This window comes from Pseudophryne corroboree, unplaced genomic scaffold (genome assembly GCF_028390025.1).
Source record: "Pseudophryne corroboree isolate aPseCor3 unplaced genomic scaffold, aPseCor3.hap2 scaffold_142, whole genome shotgun sequence".
NCBI lineage: Eukaryota > Metazoa > Chordata > Amphibia > Anura > Myobatrachidae > Pseudophryne > Pseudophryne corroboree.
Genome location: NW_026968046.1, coordinates 1,482,426 through 1,508,179, shown reverse-complemented (window position 1 = coordinate 1,508,179; position 25,754 = coordinate 1,482,426). Strand labels below are relative to the sequence as shown.

General features: G+C 41.9%; 9 non-coding genes and 1 pseudogene across 9 annotated transcripts; all 10 read left to right on the top strand.

The window, feature by feature from the left end:
• Window positions 1-12,341: 12,341 nt before the first annotated feature.
• LOC134996272 (U1 spliceosomal RNA) lies at window positions 12,342-12,505 on the top strand. The gene has a single exon (XR_010198975.1). It is a non-coding gene; the product is annotated as a U1 spliceosomal RNA (small nuclear RNA).
• A 152-nt stretch (window positions 12,506-12,657) lies between these two features.
• On the top strand, window positions 12,658-12,820 carry LOC134996396 (U1 spliceosomal RNA). The gene has a single exon (XR_010199096.1). It is a non-coding gene; the product is annotated as a U1 spliceosomal RNA (small nuclear RNA).
• A 655-nt stretch (window positions 12,821-13,475) lies between these two features.
• Window positions 13,476-13,639, top strand: LOC134996202 (U1 spliceosomal RNA). Its single transcript, XR_010198907.1, has one exon. It is a non-coding gene; the product is annotated as a U1 spliceosomal RNA (small nuclear RNA).
• A 6,732-nt stretch (window positions 13,640-20,371) lies between these two features.
• Window positions 20,372-20,535, top strand: LOC134996240 (U1 spliceosomal RNA). Its single transcript, XR_010198945.1, has one exon. It is a non-coding gene; the product is annotated as a U1 spliceosomal RNA (small nuclear RNA).
• Window positions 20,536-20,687: 152 nt separating this feature from the next.
• LOC134995908 (U1 spliceosomal RNA) lies at window positions 20,688-20,822 on the top strand (annotated as a pseudogene).
• Window positions 20,823-21,524: 702 nt separating this feature from the next.
• Window positions 21,525-21,688, top strand: LOC134996158 (U1 spliceosomal RNA). The gene has a single exon (XR_010198864.1). It is a non-coding gene; the product is annotated as a U1 spliceosomal RNA (small nuclear RNA).
• Window positions 21,689-21,840: 152 nt separating this feature from the next.
• On the top strand, window positions 21,841-22,003 carry LOC134996480 (U1 spliceosomal RNA). The gene has a single exon (XR_010199171.1). It is a non-coding gene; the product is annotated as a U1 spliceosomal RNA (small nuclear RNA).
• Window positions 22,004-22,674: 671 nt separating this feature from the next.
• LOC134996175 (U1 spliceosomal RNA) lies at window positions 22,675-22,838 on the top strand. Its single transcript, XR_010198881.1, has one exon. It is a non-coding gene; the product is annotated as a U1 spliceosomal RNA (small nuclear RNA).
• Window positions 22,839-22,990: 152 nt separating this feature from the next.
• LOC134995907 (U1 spliceosomal RNA) lies at window positions 22,991-23,153 on the top strand. The gene has a single exon (XR_010198628.1). It is a non-coding gene; the product is annotated as a U1 spliceosomal RNA (small nuclear RNA).
• Window positions 23,154-23,824: 671 nt separating this feature from the next.
• On the top strand, window positions 23,825-23,988 carry LOC134996149 (U1 spliceosomal RNA). The gene has a single exon (XR_010198855.1). It is a non-coding gene; the product is annotated as a U1 spliceosomal RNA (small nuclear RNA).
• The last annotated feature ends 1,766 nt before the right edge of the window (window positions 23,989-25,754 follow it).

Here is a 25,754-nt window from a genome sequence, read left to right as displayed (position 1 = left end):
TGGTGTAGGGTACCTGGCCTTCTCTGATGTAATCAGAGTTAGATTTGATTCAGTGATTTTATAAAAACAGCTAGGAAGCACAATTTAGCAGTGGGTTGCAGAGAAAAAGAAATATGCTGGCAGAAAAATCCAATTGAGTGATTAAACAGCTCTTCATTTTCTGGCTTTATTTTTATGCTAACTAATTTGTTCTCTGAAAAGTGTCCACAAAGCCAAGTATCTGATTAACATATTTGTAGGGATGGTTTTTCACCTATTACTAAATTAAACTTGCTTCATTGGAAAGGCAGCAAGATGCATCCTCATTTCAATATCTACTGAAATAATACAGGTTGACACCAGGAAACATTAACGCCACTGCATCCTTGCTGCTTTCTCATGTGGAAGTCTGTTTAATGTGAAAACAAGGTGATATCTAATTAGCACACAGGTAAGGAATTAAGAAAATCTTTATTTAAGGGTAAAGATGTTTCTCACAAAATCATTGCCCCAATGCATCATTGAAATTCAAGCTGGAAAGATGATTTTAATATATCACTTGTACATTTTGTATTGCTCTTCTGGTGACAATGTAGTTTGTTTTTGTCAATTACCATTTTAATAATAGGGTAAAGAAAATTAAGTGGATTTTTGAAAGAAAACAATACTGTCAATATACTATTAAAACAAATTAAAATGGTAAAAGTTATTGTACTTTAAGTAAAAATAAAAGCTAAAATATCAATCCCAGTTTTGGATTACTTTAATGAACAAAAAAAAAATGCATATAGCAAAGGATAGTTTCAATCTGCCTACCTCTGGGTTATGGGCCCAGCATGCTTCCATTGCAGTACTCTGCTGCACATGTAAGTGCAAGAGATCCTGAAGCACTCACTCATCATGCGAAAGTACCAATGTGTTTCTTCATTGGTTGCTGGAAGAAACATCTTACAAAAACTCTCCAGATTATTGACTTTTTAAAGTTTTTCTAGGAAACGTTCTAGATGAATGCTTATTAGTCTTTGTCAGTATATTCTTTTTGCAAAGTGTCTCTGTGGCGCAATCGGTTAGTGTGTTCAGCTATTAATCAAAAGGTTGGTGGTTCAATCCCACCCAGGGACGTAATTGACCTTGTGATCAGATTTTGGTGATATTTAAGTAGACAAGTCAAAATTGCAAACCCCCTCTTATGGTGTAGGGTACCTGGCCTTCTCTGATGTAATCAGAGTTAGATTTGATTAAGTGATTTTATAAAAAAACAGCTAGGAAGCACAATTTAGCAGTGGGTTGCAGAGAAAAAGAAAAATGCTGGCAGAAAAATACAATTGAGTGATTAAACAGCTCTTCATTTTCTGGCTTTATTTTTATGATAACAAATTTGTTCTCTGAAAAGTGTCCACAAAGCCAAGTCTCTGATTAACACCTTTGTAGGGATGGTTTTTCACCTATTACTAAATTAAACTTGCTTCATTGGAAAGGCAGCAAGATGCATCCTCATTTCAATATCTACTGAAATAATACAGGTTGACACCAGGAAACATTAACGCCACTGCATCCTTGCTGCTTTCTCATGTGGAAGTCTGTTTAATGTGAAAACAAGGTGATATCTAATTAGCACACAGGTAAGGAATTAAGAAAATCTTTATTTAAGGGTGAAGATGTTTCTCACAAAATCGTTGCCCCAATGCATCATTGAAATTCAAGCTGGAAAGATGATTTTAATATATCACTTGTACATTTTGTATTGCTCTTCTGGTGACAATGTAGTTTGTTTTTGTCAGTTACCATTTTAATAATCGGGTAAAGAAAATTAATTGGATTTTTGAAAGAAAACAATACTGTCAATATACTATTAAAACAAATTAAAATGGTAAAAGTTATTGTACTTTAAGTAAAAATAAAAGCTAAAATATCAATACCAGTTTTGGATTACTTTAATGAACAAAAAAAAAATGCATATAGCAGAGGATAGTTTCAATCTGCCTACCTCTGGGTTATGGACCCAGCATGCTTCCATTACAGTACTCTGCTGCACATGTAAGTGCAAGAGATCCTGAAGCACTCACTCATCATGGGAAAGTACCAATGTGTTTCTTCATTGGTTGATGGAAGAAACATCTTACAAAAACTCTCCACATTATTGACTTTTTAAAATGTTTCTAGGAATCGTTCTAGATGAATGCTTATTAGCCTTTGTCAGTAAGTACTTTTGCAAAGTGTCGCTGTGGCGCAATCAGTTAGTGTGTAAGGCTATTAACCAAAAGGTTGGTGGTTCAATCCCACCCAGGGACTTAATTGACCTTGTTATCAGATTTTGGTGATCTTTAAGCAGACAAGTCAAAATTTCAAACCCCCTGTTATGGTGTAGGGTACCTGGCCTTCTCTGATGTAATCAGAGTTAGATTTGATTCAGTGATTTTATAAAAACAGCTAGGAAGCACAATTTAGCAGTGGGTTGCAGAGAAAAAGAAATATGCTGGCAGAAAAATCCAATTGAGTGATTAAACAGCTCTTCATTTTCTGGCTTTATTTTTATGCTAACTAATTTGTTCTCTGAAAAGTGTCCACAAAGCCAAGTATCTGATTAACATATTTGTAGGGATGGTTTTTCACCTATTACTAAATTAAACTTGCTTCATTGGAATGGCAGCAAGATGCATCCTCATTTCAATATCTACTGAAATAATACAGGTTGACACCAGGAAACATTAACGCCACTGCATCCTTGCTGCTTTCTCATGTGGAAGTCTGTTTAATGTGAAAACAAGGTGATATCTAATTAGCACACAGGTAAGGAATTAAGAAAATCTTTATTTAAGGGTAAAGATGTTTCTCACAAAATCATTGCCCCAATGCATCATTGAAATTCAAGCTGGAAAGATGATTTTAATATATCACTTGTACATTTTGTATTGCTCTTCTGGTGACAATGTAGTTTGTTTTTGTCAATTACCATTTTAATAATAGGGTAAAGAAAATTAAGTGGATTTTTGAAAGAAAACAATACTGTCAATATACTATTAAAACAAATTAAAATGGTAAAAGTTATTGTACTTTAAGTAAAAATAAAAGCTAAAATATCAATCCCAGTTTTGGATTACTTTAATGAACAAAAAAAAAATGCATATAGCAAAGGATAGTTTCAATCTGCCTACCTCTGGGTTATGGGCCCAGCATGCTTCCATTGCAGTACTCTGCTGCACATGTAAGTGCAAGAGATCCTGAAGCACTCACTCATCATGCGAAAGTACCAATGTGTTTCTTCATTGGTTGCTGGAAGAAACATCTTACAAAAACTCTCCAGATTATTGACTTTTTAAAGTTTTTCTAGGAAACGTTCTAGATGAATGCTTATTAGTCTTTGTCAGTATATTCTTTTTGCAAAGTGTCTCTGTGGCGCAATCGGTTAGTGTGTTCAGCTATTAATCAAAAGGTTGGTGGTTCAATCCCACCCAGGGACGTAATTGACCTTGTGATCAGATTTTGGTGATATTTAAGTAGACAAGTCAAAATTGCAAACCCCCTCTTATGGTGTAGGGTACCTGGCCTTCTCTGATGTAATCAGAGTTAGATTTGATTAAGTGATTTTATAAAAAAACAGCTAGGAAGCACAATTTAGCAGTGGGTTGCAGAGAAAAAGAAAAATGCTGGCAGAAAAATACAATTGAGTGATTAAACAGCTCTTCATTTTCTGGCTTTATTTTTATGATAACAAATTTGTTCTCTGAAAAGTGTCCACAAAGCCAAGTCTCTGATTAACACCTTTGTAGGGATGGTTTTTCACCTATTACTAAATTAAACTTGCTTCATTGGAAAGGCAGCAAGATGCATCCTCATTTCAATATCTACTGAAATAATACAGGTTGACACCAGGAAACATTAACGCCACTGCATCCTTGCTGCTTTCTCATGTGGAAGTCTGTTTAATGTGAAAACAAGGTGATATCTAATTAGCACACAGGTAAGGAATTAAGAAAATCTTTATTTAAGGGTGAAGATGTTTCTCACAAAATCGTTGCCCCAATGCATCATTGAAATTCAAGCTGGAAAGATGATTTTAATATATCACTTGTACATTTTGTATTGCTCTTCTGGTGACAATGTAGTTTGTTTTTGTCAGTTACCATTTTAATAATCGGGTAAAGAAAATTAATTGGATTTTTGAAAGAAAACAATACTGTCAATATACTATTAAAACAAATTAAAATGGTAAAAGTTATTGTACTTTAAGTAAAAATAAAAGCTAAAATATCAATACCAGTTTTGGATTACTTTAATGAACAAAAAAAAAATGCATATAGCAGAGGATAGTTTCAATCTGCCTACCTCTGGGTTATGGACCCAGCATGCTTCCATTACAGTACTCTGCTGCACATGTAAGTGCAAGAGATCCTGAAGCACTCACTCATCATGGGAAAGTACCAATGTGTTTCTTCATTGGTTGATGGAAGAAACATCTTACAAAAACTCTCCACATTATTGACTTTTTAAAATGTTTCTAGGAATCGTTCTAGATGAATGCTTATTAGCCTTTGTCAGTAAGTACTTTTGCAAAGTGTCGCTGTGGCGCAATCAGTTAGTGTGTAAGGCTATTAACCAAAAGGTTGGTGGTTCAATCCCACCCAGGGACTTAATTGACCTTGTTATCAGATTTTGGTGATCTTTAAGCAGACAAGTCAAAATTTCAAACCCCCTGTTATGGTGTAGGGTACCTGGCCTTCTCTGATGTAATCAGAGTTAGATTTGATTCAGTGATTTTATAAAAACAGCTAGGAAGCACAATTTAGCAGTGGGTTGCAGAGAAAAAGAAATATGCTGGCAGAAAAATCCAATTGAGTGATTAAACAGCTCTTCATTTTCTGGCTTTATTTTTATGCTAACTAATTTGTTCTCTGAAAAGTGTCCACAAAGCCAAGTATCTGATTAACATATTTGTAGGGATGGTTTTTCACCTATTACTAAATTAAACTTGCTTCATTGGAATGGCAGCAAGATGCATCCTCATTTCAATATCTACTGAAATAATACAGGTTGACACCAGGAAACATTAACGCCACTGCATCCTTGCTGCTTTCTCATGTGGAAGTCTGTTTAATGTGAAAACAAGGTGATATCTAATTAGCACACAGGTAAGGAATTAAGAAAATCTTTATTTAAGGGTAAAGATGTTTCTCACAAAATCATTGCCCCAATGCATCATTGAAATTCAAGCTGGAAAGATGATTTTAATATATCACTTGTACATTTTGTATTGCTCTTCTGGTGACAATGTAGTTTGTTTTTGTCAATTACCATTTTAATAATAGGGTAAAGAAAATTAAGTGGATTTTTGAAAGAAAACAATACTGTCAATATACTATTAAAACAAATTAAAATGGTAAAAGTTATTGTACTTTAAGTAAAAATAAAAGCTAAAATATCAATCCCAGTTTTGGATTACTTTAATGAACAAAAAAAAATGCATATAGCAAAGGATAGTTTCAATCTGCCTACCTCTGGGTTATGGGCCCAGCATGCTTCCATTGCAGTACTCTGCTGCACATGTAAGTGCAAGAGATCCTGAAGCACTCACTCATCATGCGAAAGTACCAATGTGTTTCTTCATTGGTTGCTGGAAGAAACATCTTACAAAAACTCTCCAGATTATTGACTTTTTAAAGTTTTTCTAGGAAACGTTCTAGATGAATGCTTATTAGTCTTTGTCAGTATATTCTTTTTGCAAAGTGTCTCTGTGGCGCAATCGGTTAGTGTGTTCAGCTATTAATCAAAAGGTTGGTGGTTCAATCCCACCCAGGGATGTAATTGACCTTGTGATCAGATTTTGGTGATATTTAAGTAGACAAGTCAAAATTGCAAACCCCCTCTTATGGTGTAGGGTACCTGGCCTTCTCTGATGTAATCAGAGTTAGATTTGATTAAGTGATTTTATAAAAAAACAGCTAGGAAGCACAATTTAGCAGTGGGTTGCAGAGAAAAAGAAAAATGCTGGCAGAAAAATACAATTGAGTGATTAAACAGCTCTTCATTTTCTGGCTTTATTTTTATGATAACAAATTTGTTCTCTGAAAAGTGTCCACAAAGCCAAGTATCTGATTAACATATTTGTAGGGATGGTTTTTCACCTATTACTAAATTAAACTTGCTTCATTGGAAAGGCAGCAAGATGCATCCTCATTTCAATATCTACTGAAATAATACAGGTTGACACCAGGAAACATTAACGCCACTGCATCCTTGCTGCTTTCTCATGTGGAAGTCTGTTTAATGTGAAAACAAGGTGATATCTAATTAGCACACAGGTAAGGAATTAAGAAAATCTTTATTTAAGGGTAAAGATGTTTCTCACAAAATCATTGCCCCAATGCATCATTGAAATTCAAGCTGGAAAGATGATTTTAATATATCACTTGTACATTTTGTATTGCTCTTCTGGTGACAATGTAGTTTATTTTTGTCAATTACCATTTTAATAATAGGGTAAAGAAAATTAAGTGGATTTTTGAAAGAAAACAATACTGTCAATATACTATTAAAACAAATTAAAATGGTAAAAGTTATTGTACTTTAAGTAAAAATAAAAGCTAAAATATCAATCCCAGTTTTGGATTACTTTAATGAACAAAAAAAAAATGCATATAGCAAAGGATAGTTTCAATCTGCCTACCTCTGGGTTATGGGCCCAGCATGCTTCCATTGCAGTACTCTGCTGCACATGTAAGTGCAAGAGATCCTGAAGCACTCACTCATCATGCGAAAGTACCAATGTGTTTCTTCATTGGTTGCTGGAAGAAACATCTTACAAAAACTCTCCAGATTATTGACTTTTTAAAGTTTTTCTAGGAAACGTTCTAGATGAATGCTTATTAGTCTTTGTCAGTATATTCTTTTTGCAAAGTGTCTCTGTGGCGCAATCGGTTAGTGTGTTCAGCTATTAATCAAAAGGTTGGTGGTTCAATCCCACCCAGGGATGTAATTGACCTTGTGATCAGATTTTGGTGATATTTAAGTAGACAAGTCAAAATTGCAAACCCCCTCTTATGGTGTAGGGTACCTGGCCTTCTCTGATGTAATCAGAGTTAGATTTGATTAAGTGATTTTATAAAAAAACAGCTAGGAAGCACAATTTAGCAGTGGGTTGCAGAGAAAAAGAAAAATGCTGGCAGAAAAATACAATTGAGTGATTAAACAGCTCTTCATTTTCTGGCTTTATTTTTATGATAACAAATTTGTTCTCTGAAAAGTGTCCACAAAGCCAAGTATCTGATTAACATATTTGTAGGGATGGTTTTTCACCTATTACTAAATTAAACTTGCTTCATTGGAAAGGCAGCAAGATGCATCCTCATTTCAATATCTACTGAAATAATACAGGTTGACACCAGGAAACATTAACGCCACTGCATCCTTGCTGCTTTCTCATGTGGAAGTCTGTTTAATGTGAAAACAAGGTGATATCTAATTAGCACACAGGTAAGGAATTAAGAAAATCTTTATTTAAGGGTAAAGATGTTTCTCACAAAATCATTGCCCCAATGCATCATTGAAATTCAAGCTGGAAAGATGATTTTAATATATCACTTGTACATTTTGTATTGCTCTTCTGGTGACAATGTAGTTTATTTTTGTCAATTACCATTTTAATAATAGGGTAAAGAAAATTAAGTGGATTTTTGAAAGAAAACAATACTGTCAATATACTATTAAAACAAATTAAAATGGTAAAAGTTATTGTACTTTAAGTAAAAATAAAAGCTAAAATATCAATCCCAGTTTTGGATTACTTTAATGAACAAAAAAAAAATGCATATAGCAAAGGATAGTTTCAATCTGCCTACCTCTGGGTTATGGGCCCAGCATGCTTCCATTGCAGTACTCTGCTGCACATGTAAGTGCAAGAGATCCTGAAGCACTCACTCATCATGCGGAAGTACCAATGTGTTTCTTCATTGGTTGCTGGAAGAAACATCTTACAAAAACTCTCCAGATTATTGACTTTTTAAAGTTTTTCTAGGAAACGTTCTAGATGAATGCTTATTAGTCTTTGTCAGTATATTCTTTTTGCAAAGTGTCTCTGTGGCGCAATCGGTTAGTGTGTTCAGCTATTAATCAAAAGGTTGGTGGTTCAATCCCACCCAGGGACGTAATTGACCTTGTGATCAGATTTTGGTGATATTTAAGTAGACAAGTCAAAATTGCAAACCCCCTCTTATGGTGTAGGGTACCTGGCCTTCTCTGATGTAATCAGAGTTAGATTTGATTAAGTGATTTTATAAAAAAACAGCTAGGAAGCACAATTTAGCAGTGGGTTGCAGAGAAAAAGAAAAATGCTGGCAGAAAAATACAATTGAGTGATTAAACAGCTCTTCATTTTCTGGCTTTATTTTTATGATAACAAATTTGTTCTCTGAAAAGTGTCCACAAAGCCAAGTATCTGATTAACATCTTTGTAGGGATGGTTTTTCACCTATTACTAAATTAAACTTGCTTCATTGGAAAGGCAGCAAGATGCATCCTCATTTCAATATCTACGGAAATAATACAGGTTGACACCATGAAACATTAACGCCACTGCATCTTTGCTGTTTTCTCATGTGGAAGTCTGTTTAATGTGAAAACAAGGTGATATCTAATTAGCACACATGTAAGGAATTAAGAAAATCTTTATTTAAGGGTGAAGATGTTTCTCACAAAATCGTTGCCCCAATGCATCATTGAAATCCAAGCTGGAAAGATGATTTTAATATATCACTTGTACATTTTGTATTGCTCTTCTGGTGACAATGTAGTTTGTTTTTGTCAATTACCATTTTAATAATCGGGTAAAGAAAATTAAGTGGATTTTTGAAAGAAAACAATACTGTCAATATACTATTAAAACAAATTAAAATGGTAAAAGTTATTGTACTTTAAGTAAAAATAAAAGAGCAAAAATATCAATCCCAGTTTTGGTTTACTTTAATTAACAAAAAAAAATGCATATAGCAGAGGATAGTTTCAATCTGCCTACCTCTGGGTTATGGACCCAGCGAGCTTCCATTACAGTACTCTGCTGCACATGTAATTGCAAGAGATCCTGAAGCACTCACTCATCATGGGAAAGTACCAATGTGTTTCTTCATTGGTTGATGGAAGAAACATCTTACAAAAACTCTCCAGATTATTGACTATTTAAAGTTTTTCTAGGAAACGTTCTAGATGAATGCTTATTAGCCTTTGTCAGTATGTACTTTTGCAAAGTGTCGCTGTGGCGCAATCAGTTAGTGTGTACGGCTATTAACCAAAAGGTTGGTGGTTCAATCCCACCCAGGGACGTAATTGACCTTGTTATCAGATTTTGGTGATCTTTAAGTAGACAAGTAAAAATTTCAAAAACCCCTGTTATGGTGTAGGGTACCTGGCCTTCTCTGATGTAATCAGAGTTAGATTTGATTCAGTGATTTTATAAAAACAGCTAGGAAGCACAATTTAGCAGTGGTTTGCAGAGAAAAAGAAATATGCTGGCAAAAAAATCCAATTGAGTGATTAAACAGCTCTTCATTTTCTGGCTTTATTTTTATGCTAACAAATTTGTTCTCTGAAAAGTGTCCACAAAGCCAAGTATCTGATTAACATCTTTGTAGGGATGGTTTTTCACCTATTACTAAATTAAACTTGCTTCATTGGAAAGGCAGCAAGATGCATCCTCATTTCAATATCTACTGAAATAATACAGGTTGACACCAGGAAACATTAACGCCACTGCATCCTTGCTGCTTTCTCATGTGGAAGTCTGTTTAATGTGAAAACAAGGTGATATCTAATTAGCACACAGGTAAGGAATTAAGAAAATCTTTATTTAAGGGTGAAGATGTTTCTCACAAAATCGTTGCCCCAATGCATCATTGAAATTCAAGCTGGAAAGATGATTTTAATATATCACTTGTACATTTTGTATTGCTCTTCTGGTGACAATGTAGTTTGTTTTTGTCAATTACCATTTTAATAATAGGGTAAAGAAAATTAAGTGGATTTTTGAAAGAAAACAATACTGTCAATATACTATTAAAACAAATTAAAATGGTAAAAGTTATTGTACTTTAAGTAAAAATAAAAGAGCAAAAATATCAATCCCAGTTTTGGATTACTTTAATTAACAAAAAAAAATGCATATAGCAGAGGATAGTTTCAATCTGCCTACCTCTGGGTTATGGGCCCAGCATGCTTCCATTGCAGTACTCTGCTGCACATGTAAGTGCAAGAGATCCTGAAGCACTCACTCATCATGGGAAAGTACCAATGCGTTTCTTCATTGGTTGATGGAAGAAACATCTTACAAAATCTCTCCAGATTATTGACTTTTTAAAGTTTTCTAGGAAACGTTCTAGATGAATGCTTATTAGCCTTTGTCAGTATGTACTTTTGCAAAGTGTCTCTGTGGTGCAATCGGTTAGTGTGTTTGGTTATTAACCAAAGGGTTGGTGGTTCAATCCCACCCAGGGATGTTATTGACCTTGTCATCAGATTTTGGTGATCTTTAAGTAGACAAGTCAAAATTTCAAACCCCCTCTTATGGTGTAGGGTACCTGGCCTACTCTGATGTAATCAGAGTTAGATTTGATTAAGTGATTTTATCAAAAAACAGCTAGGAAGCACAATTTAGCAGTGGGTTGCAGAGAAAATGAAATATGCTGGCAGAAAAATCCAATTGAGTGATTAAACAGCTCTTCATTTTCTGGCTTTATTTTTATGCTAACAAATTTGTTCTCTGAAAAGTGTCCACAAAGCCAAGTATCGGATTAACATCTTTGTAGGGATGGTTTTTCACCTATTACTAAATTAAACTTGCTTCATTGGAAAGGCAGCAAGATGCATCCTCATTTCAATATCTACTGAAATAATACAGGTTGACACCAGGAAACATTAACGCCACTGCATCCTTGCTGCTTTCTCATGTGGAAGTCTGTTTAATGTGAAAACAAGGTGATATCTAATTAGCACACAGGTAAGGAATTAAGAAAATCTTTATTTAAGGGTGAAGATGTTTCTCACAAAATCGTTGCCCCAATGCATCATTGAAATTCAAGCTGGAAAGATGATTTTAATATATCACTTGTACATTTTGTATTGCTCTTCTGGTGACAATGTAGTTTGTTTTTGTCAATTACCATTTTAATAATCGGGTAAAGAAAATTAAGTGGATTTTTGAAAGAAAACAATACTGTCAATATACTATTAAAACATATTAAAATGGTAAAAGTTATTGTACTTTAAGTAAAAATAAAAGAGAAAAAATATCAATCCCAGTTTTGGATTACTTTAATTAACAAAAAAAAAATGCATATAGCAGAGGATAGTTTCAATCTGCCTACCTCTGGGTTATGAACCCAGCATGCTTTCATTACAGTACTCTGCTGCACATGTAAGTGCAAGAGATCTTGAAGCACTCACTCATCATGGGAAAGTAACAATGTGTTTCTTCGTTGGTTGATGGAAGAAACATCTTACAAAAACTCTCCAGATTATTGACTTTTTAAAGTTTTTCTAGGAAACGTTCTAGATGAATGCTTATTAGCCTTTGTCAGTATGGACTTTTGCAAAGTGTCTCTGTGGCGCAATTGGTTAGTGTGATTGGTTATTAACCAAAGGGTTGGTGGTTTAATCCCACCCAGGGATGTAATTGACCTTGTTATCAGATTTTGATGATCTTTAAGTAGACAAGTCAAAATTTCAAAAACCCCTGTTATGGTGTAGGGTACCTGGCCTTCTCTGATGTAATCAGAGTTAGATTTGATTCAGTGATTTTATAAAAACAGCTAGGAAGCACAATTTAGCAGTGGTTTGCAGAGAAAAAGAAATATGCTGGCAAAAAAATCCAATTGAGTGATTAAACAGCTCTTCATTTTCTGGCTTTATTTTTATGCTAACAAATTTGTTCTCTGAAAAGTGTCCACAAAGCCAAGTATCTGATTAACATCTTTGTAGGGATGGTTTTTCACCTATTACTAAATTAAACTTGCTTCATTGGAAAGGCAGCAAGATGCATCCTCATTTCAATATCTACTGAAATAATACAGGTTGACACCAGGAAACATTAACGCCACTGCATCCTTGCCGATGATAACCTCAAGTTGGGTCATTCGGTGCTGCAGAGTCGTACGCACTCTTCCACCCGTTCAAGAGCTTTGGTATAACCCCATGGTTCTTAATGTGACCCCAGCATCCTCTAGGTCGTATGAGAAAATAGGATTTTAATACCTACCGGTAAATCCTTTTCTCTTAGTCTGTAGAGGATGCTGGAGTTCCCTTGTGCTGCCTCAGTTGAATCTCCTTTACTTGACAGAGATGTGCCTGAGCAGCGGCCCTCCCCAGCCCTATCCCAAATCATACTTATTTTGCATAGGAGATACCATGGTCATGAAGATTATTCTCCCAGGGTGAGGTTCATTCATTGCATTCTGGGTATGCTGACCCCTGTGATTTCCCCAAATGTGGGTAACTCGACTGCATTATTTGTGGTAGTGGGGGACTGTGTTTGTGTTTTCCTCTGGTCAGCTCTGGTAAAAGTCAGATTTCTTTGTTTCAGATCTTCCTCTAGCCTTGTTCTTCTTTCGAGAGTTCCCTTGTGCTGCCTCAGTTGGATCTCCTTCACTTGACAGGGGGGTGCCCGAGCAGCGACCCTCCCCAGCTCAAGCCCAACTCCTACTTACCTGCCAGGTGAGATACTATGATCATGAAGGTGCTTCTCCCAGGGCAAGGCTCACCCATTGCACTCTGGGTGTGCTGCCCCTGCGATTTCCCCAAATGTGGGAAACTTGACTGCATAATTTGTGTTTCCCCTGGTCGGCTCTCGTATAATTCAGATCTCTTTGTCTCAGGTCTCTCTCCAGCCTAGTTTGCTGTCTGTTTCCACTTCTTTTTTCTTGAGCCCCTCCCTTTTATACCCTTGTGCACTATCCTGACTTCTCCTCCTGTCTGCTTACTTTGTGCCTTCCAATGCACAATGCAAACTACACACCCTTTTACTTGCCTTACAGAGCAGCTCTGGAGCTGTTACAGTGCCAAGCTGCTGTAAGAAATCAGCTTGAATGCTTCAGGGGCTGGGGCATTGTCAACATGAGCCCCACACCGAAGGAGGGTGGGGGTGTTTAATGCGAACTAAGGGTCATCCAAGCGCCGCAAAAGGCCGCCATGCCCTGCATACCCCTTTTCTCTTTTCATATGCAGATGAGGGTTCCAGCCAACTTTGGCCCACTGCTTGGATGACATCACCGTATGCAAATCCATCTTCTGCAGAACTTCCCCCAGGAATGCTTGTACTAGTTGTTGCATTTGGTTTGTTGTTTGGGGGTGCTTCAGTATTAGGCAGCCTTTTGCCCTCCCATGTTCATCTGAAAATATGTGTTCTCCCTGCAGTTGTTGTCTCCAGATGAGAGTTCCCTTGTGCTGCCTCAGTTGAATCTCCTTTACTTGACAGAGATGTGCCTGAGCAGCGGCCCTCCCCAGCCCTATCCCAAATCATACTTATTTTGCATAGGCGATACCATGGTCATGAAGATTGTTCTCCCAGGGTGAGGTTCATTCATTGCATTCTGGGTATGCTGACCCCTGTGATTTCCCCAAATGTGGGAAACTCGACTGCATTATTTGTGGTAGTGGGGGACTGTGTTTGTGCTTTCCTCTGGTCAGCTCTGGTAAAAGTCAGATTTCTTTGTCTCAGATCTTCCTCTAGCCTTGTTCTTCTTTCGAGAGTTCCCTTGTGCTGCCTCAGTTGGATCTCCTTCACTTGACAGGGGGTGCCCGAGCAGCAATCCTCCACAGCTCTGGCCCAACTCCTACTTACCTGCCAGGAGAGATACTATGATCTTCACTGTTAGGGCAATCAGGATGTGGAATTCCCTGCCAGGGAAGGTGGTAATGGCGGACTCTGTAATTGGATTTAAAAAAGGAATGGATACATTTCTGAATGAAAAAGCTATCCAAGGTTATAATACTTAAAATATCAACATGGTTAATCCGGGGGTAACATGAGTTGTAGTAGCTAACTAGTCATAAAACATTATTCAGCAAGTATGTAGAATCATCACAACTTAAAACAGGTTGAACACGATGGGCAATTTGCCTCTATTCAACCTCAAAAACTATGTTACTATATGTTACTATATTACTATGTTACTGTAGTATACAGAACACCACAATGCAATGAGCAGTGATAGTGAGCACTGATGAGGATACTAGAACTGACACTGAGCAGCAAGATGCAGCACTGGACTATTAGTAATGTACTGTAGTATGCTGAGCACAACAATGCAGCACAAGACAATGAGCAGTGATACTGAGCACTGATGAGGATACTACTGAGAACTGACACTGAGCAGGAGAGACACACTACTAGTATTACTGAGCAGCAATAAGTATCCACTGATACTGAGCACTGATATTGAGATTTCCACTGAGAGAACATAGCCACGTCCTCTCCGCTCTCTCTTCAATGCACGAGTAAAAATGGCGGCAACGCGCAGCTCTTTATATGGAATCCGAATCTCGCGAGAATCCGACAGCGGGATGATGACATTTTCCCTTGTTCAGGTTTTCCGAGTCAGGCGGGAACAACCGAGCCTGCCTCGTACCAGTGTAAACCACGTGGAGTTCGTGGGGAATTCGGTTCTCGGAGAACCGAACCCGCTCCTCTCTACCTTATACACATCAATTTTTTTTATTTTCAATCTAAGCCCCTGCAGTTTTCTGTAAGCATCTGCTTTGCTATGATGATCAACAAGTCACAAGGGCAAACACTCAGGGCTTGAGGCGTAGATCTTAGGACCAGCTGCTACAAGCATGGCAGAGGTGTCACTATCACTGGTGACACCCAGAGAGGTGGCGAGGGAGATTGTAATGCAGTGCGCGCAGATAAGCAGCGCAATGGTAAAAAGGAGGCATGGTTTCATAGGTAGGGGCGTGGCCTGGTGGCCTGAATCTACATTTTGTTGCTCCGGGTGTCCCGGGGGTTGGGGGCTGCACCGGGGACTAGTGTGTGAGCGGTGCTGGCTCCTGCACAGTGACATGGCATGGCCACTAGAGATGTGCACCGGAAATTTTTCGGGTTTTGTGTTTTGGTTTTGGGTTCGGTTCCGCGGCCGTGTTTTGGGTTCGAACGCGTTTTGGCTAAACCTCACCGAATTTTTTTTGTCGGATTCGGGTGTGTTTTGGATTCGGGTGTTTTTTTCAAAAAACCCTAAAAAACAGCTTAAATCATAGAATTTGGGAGTCATTTTGATCCCAAAGTATTATTAACCTCAATAACCATAATTTCCACTCATTTTCAGTCTATTCTTAACACCTCACACCTCACAATATTATTTTTAGTCCTAAAATTTGCACCGAGGTCGCTGGATGACTAAGCTCAGTGACCCAAGTGGCCGACACAAACACCTGGCCCATCTAGGAGTGGCACTGCAGTGTCACGCATGATGGCCCTTCCAAAAAACACTCCCCAAACAGCACATGACGCAAAGAAAAAAAGAGGCGCAATGAGGTAGCTGTGTGACTAAGCTCAGCGACCCAAGTGGCCGACACAAACACCTGGCCCATCTAGGAGTGGCACTGCAGTGTCACGCAGGATGGCCCTTCCAAAAAACACTCCCCAAACAGCACATGACGCAAAGAAAAAAAGAGGCGCAATGAGGTAGCTGTGTGACTAAGCTCAGCGACCCAAGTGGACGACACAAACACCTGGCCCATCTAGGAGTGTCACTGCAGTGTCACGCAGGATGGCCCTTCCAAAAAACACTCCCCAAACAGCACATGACGCAAAGAAAAAAAGAGGCGCAATGAGGTAGCTGTGTGACTAAGCTCAGCGACCCAAGTGGCCGACACAAACACCTGGCCCATCTAGGAGTGGCACTGCAGTGTCACGCAGGATGGCCCTTCCAAAAAACACTCCCCAAACAGCACATGACGCAAAGAAAAATAAAAGAAAAAAGAGGTGCAAGGTGGAATTGCCTTGGGCCCTCCCACCCACCCTTATGTTGTATAAACAGGACATGCACACTTTAACCAACCCATCATTTCAGTGACAGGGTCTGCCACACGACTGTGACTGAAATGACGGGTTGGTTTGGACCCCCACCAAAAAAGAAGCAATTAATCTCTCCTTGCACAAACTGGCTCTATAGAGGCAAGATGTCCACCTCATCATCCTCCGATTCATCACCGTGTACATCCCCCTCCTTACAGATTATCAATTCGTCCCCACTGGAATCCACCATCTCAGCTCCCTGTATACTTTGTGGAGGCAATTGCTGCTGGTCAATGTCTCCACGGAGAAATTGATTATAATTCATTTTAATGAACATCATCTTCTCCACATTTTCTGGAAGTAACCTCGTACGCCGATTGCTGACAAGGTGAGCGGCGGCACTAAACACTCTTTCGGAGTACACACTTGTGGGAGGGCAACTTAGGTAGAATAAAGCCAGTTTGTGCAAGGGCCTCCAAATTGCCTCTTTTTCCTGCCAGTATACGTACGGACTGTCTGACGTGCCTACTTGGATGCGGTCACTCATATAATCCTCCACCATTCTTTCAATGGTGAGAGAATCATATGCAGTGACAGTAGACGACATGTCCGTAATCGTTGGCAGGTCCTTCAGTCCGGACCAGATGTCAGCATCAGCAGTCGCTCCAGACTGCCCTGCATCACCGCCAGCGGGTGGGCTCGGAATTCTGAGCCTTTTCCTCGCACCCCCAATTGCGGGAGAATGTGAAGGAGGAGCTGTTGACCGATCAAGTTCCGCTTGACTTGATAATTTTCTCACCAGCAGGTCTTTGAACCCCTGCAGACTTGTGTCTGCCGGAAAGAGAGATACAACGTAGGTTTTAAATCTAGGATCGAGCACGGTGGCCAAAATGTAGTGCTCTGATTTCAACAGATTGACCACCCGTGAATCCTGGTTAAGCGAATGAAGGGCTCCATCCACAAGTCCCACATGCCTAGCGGAATCGCTCTGTCTTAGCTCCTCCTTCAATGTCTCCAGCTTCTTCTGCAAAAGCCTGATGACGGGAATGACCTGACTCAGGCTGGCAGTGTCTGAACTGACTTCACGTGTGGCAAGTTCAAAAGGTTGCAGAACCTTGCACAACGTTGAAATCATTCTCCACTGCGCTTGAGACAGGTGCATTCCACCTCCTATATCGTGGTCAGATGTATAGGCTTGAATGGCCTTTTGCTGCTCCTCCATCCTCTGAAGCATATAGAGGGTTGAATTCCACCTCGTTACCACTTCTTGCTTCAGATGATGGCAGGGCAGGTTCAGGCGTTTTTGGTGTTGCTCCAGTCTTCTGTACGTGGTGCCTGTACGCCGAAAGTGTCCCGCAATTCTTGTGGCCACCGACAGCATCTCTTGCACGCCCCTGTCGTTTTTTAAATAATTCTGCACCACCAAATTCAAGGTATGTGCAAAACATGGGACGTGCTGGAATTTGCCCAGATATAATGCACGCACAATATTGCTGGCGTTGTCCGATGCCACAAATCCACAGGAGAGTCCAATTGGGGTAAGCCATTCTGTGATGATCTTCCTTAGTTGCCGTAAGAGGTTTTCAGCTGTGTGCGTATTCTGGAAAGCGGTGATACAAAGCGTAGCCTGCCTAGGAAAGAGTTGGCGTTTGCGAGATGCTGCTACTGGTGCCGCCGCTGCTGTTCTTGCGGCGGGAGTCAATACATCTACCCAGTGGGCTGTCACAGTCATATAGTCCTGAGTCTGCCCTGCTCCACTTGTCCACATGTCCGTGGTTAAGTGGACATTGGGTACAACTGCATTTTTTAGGACACTGGTGAGTCTTTTTCTGAGGTCTGTGTACATTTTCGGTATCGCCTGCCTAGAGAAATGGAACCTAGATGGTATTTGGTACCGGGGACACAGTACCTCAATCAAGTCTATAGTTGGCTCTGAAGTAATGATGGATACCGGAACCACGTTTCTCACTGCCCAGGATGCCAAGGCCTCAGTTATCCGCTTTGCAGCAGGATGACTGCTGTGATATTTCATCTTCCTTGCAAAAGACTGTTGGACAGTCAATTGCTTGGTGGAAGTAGTAAAAGTGGTCTTACGACTTCCCCTCTGGGATGACCATCGACTCCCAGCAGCAACAACAGCAGCGCCAGCAGCAGTAGGCGTTACACTCAAGGATGCATCGGAGGAATCCCAGGCAGGAGAGAACTCGTCAGAATTGTCAGTGACATGGCCTGCAGGACTATTGGCATTCCTGGGGAAGGAGGAAATTGACACTGAGGGAGTTGGTGGGGTGGTTTGCGTGAGCTTGGTTACAAGAGGAAGGGATTTACTGGTCAGTGGACTGCTTCCGCTGTCGCCCAAAGTTTTTGAACTTGTCACTGACTTATGATGAATGCGCTGCAGGTGACGTATAAGGGAGGATGTTCCGAGGTGGTTAACGTCCTTACCCCTACTTATTACAGCTTGACAAAGGCAACACACGGCTTGACACATGTTGTCCGCATTTCTGTTGAAATACTTCCACACCGAAGAGCTGATTTTTTTGGTATTTTCACCAGGCATGTCAATGGCCATATTCCTCCCACGGACAACAGGTGTCTCGCCGGGTGCCTGACTTAAACAAACCACCTCACCATCAGAATCCTCCTTGTCAATTTCCTCCCCAGCGCCAGCAACACCCATATCCTCCTCATCCTGGTGTACTTCAACACTGACATCTTCAATCTGACTATCAGGAACTGGACTGCGGGTGCTCCTTCCAGCACTTGCAGGGGGCGTGCAAATGGTGGAAGGTGCATGCTCTTCACGTCCAGTGTTGGGAAGGTCAGGCATCGCAACCGACACAATTGGACTCTCCTTGTGGATTTGTGATTTTGAAGAACGCACAGTTCTTTGCTGTGCTTTTGCCAGCTTAAGTCTTTTCATTTTTCTAGCGAGAGGCTGAGTGCTTCCATCCTCATGTGAAGCTGAACCACTAGCCATGAACATAGGCCAGGGCCTCAGCCGTTCCTTGCCACTCCGTGTGGTAAATGGCATATTGGCAAGTTTACGCTTCTCCTCTGACGATTTTTATTTAGATTTTTGAGTCCTTTTTTTACTGATCTTTTGTGTTTTGGATTTTACATGCTCTGTACTATGACATTGGGCATCGGCCTTGGCAGACGACGTTGATGGAATTTCATCGTCTCGGCCATGACTAGTGGCAGCAGCTTCAGCACGAGGTGGAAGTGGATCTTGATCTTTCCCTATTTTTGGAACCTCAACATTTTTGTTCTCCATATTTTAATAGGCACAACTAAAAGGCACCTCAGGTAAACAATGGAGATGGATGGATACTAGTATACTTATGGATGACGAGTGACTGACGACACAGAGGTAGCTACAGCCGTGGACTACCGTACTGCGTCTGCTAGTATAGAGATGATAATTAATGATATAAAAAAAAAATATATATAACTACTGTAGGTATATATAATATAATGACGGACCTGGTGGACACTGTCAGCAGACTGCTAAACTACTAGTATGAAGAAGATAGAAAAAAACTTCCACCACAGGTAGGTAGGTATACAATTATGGACGAGCACTGACGACACAGAGATAGCCACAGCCGTGGACTACCGTACTGCGTCTGCTAGTATAGAGATGATAATTAATGATATAAAAAAAAATATATATAACTACTGTTGGTATATATAATATAATGACGGACCTGGTGTAATTCAGATCTCTTTGTCTCAGGTCTCTCTCCAGCCTAGTTTGCTGTCTGTTTCCACTTCTCTTTTCTTGAGCCGCTGCCTTCTATGCCCTTGTGCACTCTCCTGACTTCTCCTGTCTGCTTACTTTGTGCCTTCCAACGCACAATGCAAACTACAGGTAGTGCTGCAGGGCCCACACCCTTTTACCTTGCCTTACAGAGCAGCTCTGGAGCTGTTACAGTGCCCAGCTGCAGCAAGAAATCAGCTTGAATGCTTCAGGTGCTGGGGCATAGCCAACAAGAGCCCCACACCGACGGAGGGTGGAGGTGTTTAATGCAAACTAGGGGTCAGCCAAGCGCCGCAAAAGGCCGCCATGCCCTGCATGCCCCTTTTCTCTTTTCATATGCAGACGAGGGTTGAAGCCAACTTTGACCCACTGCTTGGATGACATCACCATATGCAAATCCATCTGCGGCAGGCCTTCCCCCAGGAATGCTTGCACTAGTTGTTGCATTTGGTTTGTTGTTTGGGGGTGCTTCAGTATTAGGCAGCCTTCTGCCCTCCCATGTTCATCTGAAAATATGTGTTCTCCCTGCAGTTGTTGTCCCCAGATGAGAGTTCCCTTGTGCTGCCTCAGTTGAATCTCCTTTACTTGACAGAGATGTGCCTGAGCAGCGGCCCTCCCCAGCCCTATCCCAAATCATACTTATTTTGCATAGGAGATAACATGGTCATGAAGATTGTTCTCCCAGGGTTAGGTTCATTCATTGCATTCTGGGTATGCTGACCTCTGTGATTTCCCCAAATGTGGGAAACTCAACTGCATTATTTGTGGTAGTGGGGGACTGTGTTTGTGCTTTCCTCTGGTCAGCTCTGGTAAAAGTCAGATTTCTTTGTCTCAGATCTTCCTCTAGCCTTGTTCTTCTTTCAAGAGTTCCCTTGTGCTGCCTCAGTTGGATCTCCTTCACTTGACAGGGGGGTGCCCGAGCAGCGACCCTCCCCAGCTCTAGCCCAACTCCTACTTACTTGCCAGGTTAGATACTATGATCATGAAGTTGCTTCTCCCAGGGCAAGGCTCACCCATTGCACTCTGGGTGTGCTGCCCCTGCGATTTCCCCAAATGTGGGAAACTTGACTGCATAATTTGTGTTTCCCCTAGTCGGCTCTCATATAATTCAGATCTCTTTGTCTCAGGTCTCTCTCCAGCCTAGTTTGCTGTCTGTTTCCACTTCTTTTTTCTTGAGCCCCTCCCTTCTACACCCTTGTGCACTATCCTGACTTCTCCTCCTGTCTGCTTACTTTGTGCCTTCCGATGCACAATGCAAACTACAGGTAGTGCTGCAGGGCCCACACCCTTTTACTTGCCTTACAGAGCAGCTCTGGAGCTGTTACAGTGCCAAGCTGCTGAAAGAAATCAGCTTGAATGCTTCAGGGGCTGGGGCATGGCCAACATGAGCCCCACACCGAAGGAGGGTGGGGGTGTTTAATGCGAACTAAGGGTCATCCAAGCGCCGCAAAAGGCCGCCCTGCCCTGCATACCCCTTTTCTCTTTTCATATGCAGATGAGGGTTCCAGCCAACTTTGGCCCACTGCTTGGATGACATCACTGTATGCAAATCCGTCTTCTGCAGACCTTCCCCCAGGAATGCTTAAACTAGTTGTTGCATTTGGTTTGTTGTTTGGGGGTGCTTCAGTATTAGGCAGCCTTCTGCCCTCCCATGTTCATCTGAAAATATGTGTTCTCCCGGCAGTTGTTGTCCCCAGATGAGAGTTCCTTTGTGCTGCCTCAGTTGAATCTCCTTTACTTGACAGAGATGTGCCTGAGCAGCGGCCCTCCCCAGCCCTTTCCCAAATCATACTTATTTTGCATAGGAGATACCATGGTCATAAAGATTGTTCTCCCAGGGTGAGGTTCATTCATTGCATTCTGGGTATGCTGACCCCTGTGATTTCCCCAAATGTGGGAAACTCAACTGCATTATTTGTGGTAGTGGGGGACTGTGTTTGTGTTTTCCTCTGGTCAGCTCTGGTAAAAGTCAGATTTCTTTGTCTCAGATCTTCCTCTAGCCTTGTTCTTCTTTCGAGAGTTCCATTGTGCTGCCTCAGTTTGATCTCCTTCACTTGACAGGGGGGTACCCAAGCAGCGACCCTCCCCAGCTCTAGCCCAACTCCTACATACCTGCCAGGTGAGATACTATGATCATGAAGGTGCTTCTCCCAGGGCAAGGCTCACCCATTGCACTCTGGGTGTGCTGCTCCTGCGATTTCCCCAAATGTGGGAAACTTGACTGCATAATTTGTGTTTCCCCTGGTCGGCTCTCGTATAATTCAGATCTCTTTGTCTCAGGTCTCTCTCCAGCCTAGTTTGCTGTCTGTTTCCACTTCTCTTTTCTTGAGCCGCTGCCTTCTATGCCCTTGTGCACTCTCCTGACTTCTCCTGTCTGCTTACTTTGTGCCTTCCAACGCACAATGCATACTACAGGTAGTGCTGCAGGGCCCACACCCTTTTACTTGCCTTTCAGAGCAGCTCTGGAGCTGTTACAGTGCCCAGCTGCTGCAAGAAATCAGCTTGAATGCTTCAGGGGCTGGGGCATAGCCAACATGAGCCCCACACCGACGGAGGGTGGAGGTGTTTAATGCGAACTAAGGGTCATCCAAGCGCCGCAAAAGGCCGCCATGCCCTGCATACCCCTTTTCTCTTTTCATATGCAGATGAGGGTTCCAGCCAACTTTGGCCCACTGCTTGGATGACATCACCGTATGCAAATCCGTCTTCTGCAGACCTTTTCCCAGGAATGCTTGTACTAGTTGTTGCATTTGGTTTGTTGTTTGGGGGTGCTTCAGTATTAGGCAGCCTTCTGCTCTCCCATGTTCATCTGAAAATATGTGTTCTCCCTGCAGTTGTTGTCCCCAGATGAGAGTTCCCTTGTGCTGCCTCAGTTGAATCTCCTTTACTTGACAGAGATGTGCCTGAGCAGCGGCCCTCCCCAGCCCTATCCCAAATCATACTTATTTTGCATAGGAGATACCATTGTCATGAAGATTGTTCTCCCAGGGTGAGGTTCATTCATTGCATTCTGGGTATGCTGACCCCTGTGATTTCCCCAAATGTGGGAAACTCGACTGCATTATTTGTGGTAGTGGGGGACTGTGTTTGTGCTTTCCTCTGGTCAGCTCTGGTAAAAGTCAGATTTCTTTGTCTCAGATCTTCCTCTAGCCTTGTTCTTTTTTCGAGAGTTTCCTTGTGCTGCCTCAGTTGGAGCTCCTTCACTTGACAGGGGGGTGCCCGAACAGCGACCCTCCCCAGCTCTAGCCCAACTCCTACTTACCTGCCAGGTGAGATACTATGATCAGGAAGGTGCTTCTCCCAGGGCAAGGCTCACCCAATGCACTCTGGGTGTGCTGCTCCTACGATTTCCCCAAATGTGGGACACTTGATTACATAATTTGTGTTTCCTCTGGTCGGCTCTCGTATAATTCAGATCTCTTTGTCTCAGGTCTCTCTCCAGCCTAGTTTGCTGTCTGTTTCCACTTCTCTTTTCTTGAGCCGCTCCCTTCTATGCCCTTGTGCACTATCCTGACTTCTCCCGTCTGCTTACTTTGTGCCTTCCAAAGCACAATGCAAACTACAGGTAGTGCTGCAGGGCCCACACCCTTTTACTTGCTTTACAGAGCAGCTCTGGAGCTGTTACAGTGCCCAGCTGCTGCAAGAAATCAGCTTGAATGCTTCAGGGGCTGGGGCATAGCCAACATGAGCCCCACACCGAAGGAAGGTGGAGGTGTTTAATGCGAACTAGGGGTCATCCAAGCGCCGCAAAAGGCCGCCATGCCCTGCACACCCCATTTTTATTTTCATATGCAGACGAGGGTTGAAGCCAACTTTGACCCACTGCTTGGATGACATCACCATATGCAAATCCATCTGCTGCAGGCCTTCCCCCAGGAATGCTTGCACTAGTAGTTGCATTTGGTTTGTTGTTTGGGGGTGCTTCAGTATTAGGCAGCCTTCTGCCCTCCCATGTTCATCTGAAAATATGTGTTCTCCCTGCAGTTGTTGTCCCCAGATGAGAGTTCCCTTGTGTTGCCTCAGTTGAATCTCCTTTACTTGACAGAGATGTGCCTGAGCAGCGGCCCTCCCCAGCCCTATCCCAAATCATACTTATTTTGCATAGGAGATACCATGGTCATGAAGATTGTTCTCCCAGGGTGAGGTTCATTCATTGCACTCTGGGTATGCTGACCCCTGTGATTTCCCTAAATGTGGGAAACTCGACTGCATTATTTGTGGTAGTGGGGGACTGTGTTTGTGCTTTCCTCTGGTCAGCTCTGGTAAAAGTCAGATTTCTTTGTCTCAGATCTTCCTCTAGCCTTGTTCTTCTTTCGAGAGTTCCCTTGTGCTGCCTCAGTTGGATCTCCTTCACTTGACAGGGGGTGCCCGAGCAGCAATCCTCCACAGCTCTAGCCCAACTCCTACTTACTTGCCAGGTGAGATACTATGATCTTCACTGTTAGGGCAATCAGGATGTGGAATTCCCTGCCAGGGAAGGTGGTAATGGCGGACTCTGTAATTGGATTTAAAAAAGGAATGGATACATTTCTGAATGAAAAAGCTATCCAAGGTTATAATACTTAAAATATCAACATGGTTATTCCGGGGGTAACATGAGTTATAGTAGTTAACTAGTCATAAAACATTATTCAGCAAGTATGTAGAATCATCACAACTTAAAACAGGTTGAACACGATGGGCAATTTGCCTCTATTCAACCTCAAAAACTATGTTACTATATGTTACTATATTACTATGTTACTGTAGTATACAGAACACCACAATGTAATGAGCAGTGATAGTGAGCACTGATGAGGATACTAGAACTGACACTGAGCAGCAAGATGCAGCACTGGACTATTAGTAATGTACTGTAGTATGCTGAGCACCACAATGCAGCACAAGACAATGAGCAGTGATACTGAGCACTGATGAGGATACTACTGAGAACTGACACTGAGCAGGAGAGACACACTACTAGTATTACTGAGCAGCAATAAGTAACCACTGATACTGAGCACTGATATTGAGATTTCCACTGAGAGAACATAGCCACGTCCTCTCCGCTCTCTCTTCAATGCACGAGTAAAAATGGCGGCAACGCGCAGCTCTTTATATGGAATCCGAATCTCGCGAGAATCCGACAGCGGGATGATGACATTTTCCCTTGTTCAGGTTTTCCGAGTCAGGCGGGAACAACCGAGCCTGCCTCGGACCAGTGTAAACCACGTGGAGTTCGTCGGGAATTCGGTTCTCGGAGAACCGAACCCGCTCCTCTCTACCTTATACCCATCAATTTTTTTATTTTCAATCTAAGCCCCTGCAGTTTTCTGTAAGCATCTGCTTCGCTATGATGATCAACAAGTCACAAGGGCAAACACTCAGGGCTTGAGGCGTAGATCTTAGGACCAGCTGCTACAAGCATGGCAGAGGTGTCACTATCACTGGTGACACCCAGAGAGGTGGCGAGGGAGATTGTAATGCAGTGCGCGCAGATAAGCAGTGCAATGGTAAAAAGGAGGCATGGTTTCATAGGTAGGGACGTGGCCTGGTGGCCTGAATCTACATTTTGTTGCTCCGGGTGTCCCGGGGGTTGGGGGCTGCACCCGGGGACTAGTGTGTGTGCGGTGCTGGCTCCTGCACAGTGACAGTGCATGGCCACCGAGCATGACGCCTCCATTCTTGACCATGCTGTAATTGCAGTCGCACTGCAGTTCAGCGTGATCATATAAAATGGTGTAGCCTCCTGCTGGTGCAGACTGTATGTGCGCGCAGGAAGCCGCCACCATTTTTGTGATCACAGCGGCTGAATGTGATGTCATACAGCCGCTGTGACCACGCCCCCTGTGTCTCCTCCGTTGCAGACCCCATTTTGAAGCCTTGCCCCCGCACCGCTCCATCCCTGACTTGGAAATGGAGTGTTGCTGACCCCCCTCTCCCCCCCCCCCCCCGCCCCGATTGACAGGCAGAGGCGATCGCATTCTCTGCGGGGTGCCGCAGAAAATGTAGGCACATGCGTATGCTCTTAGCAATTTT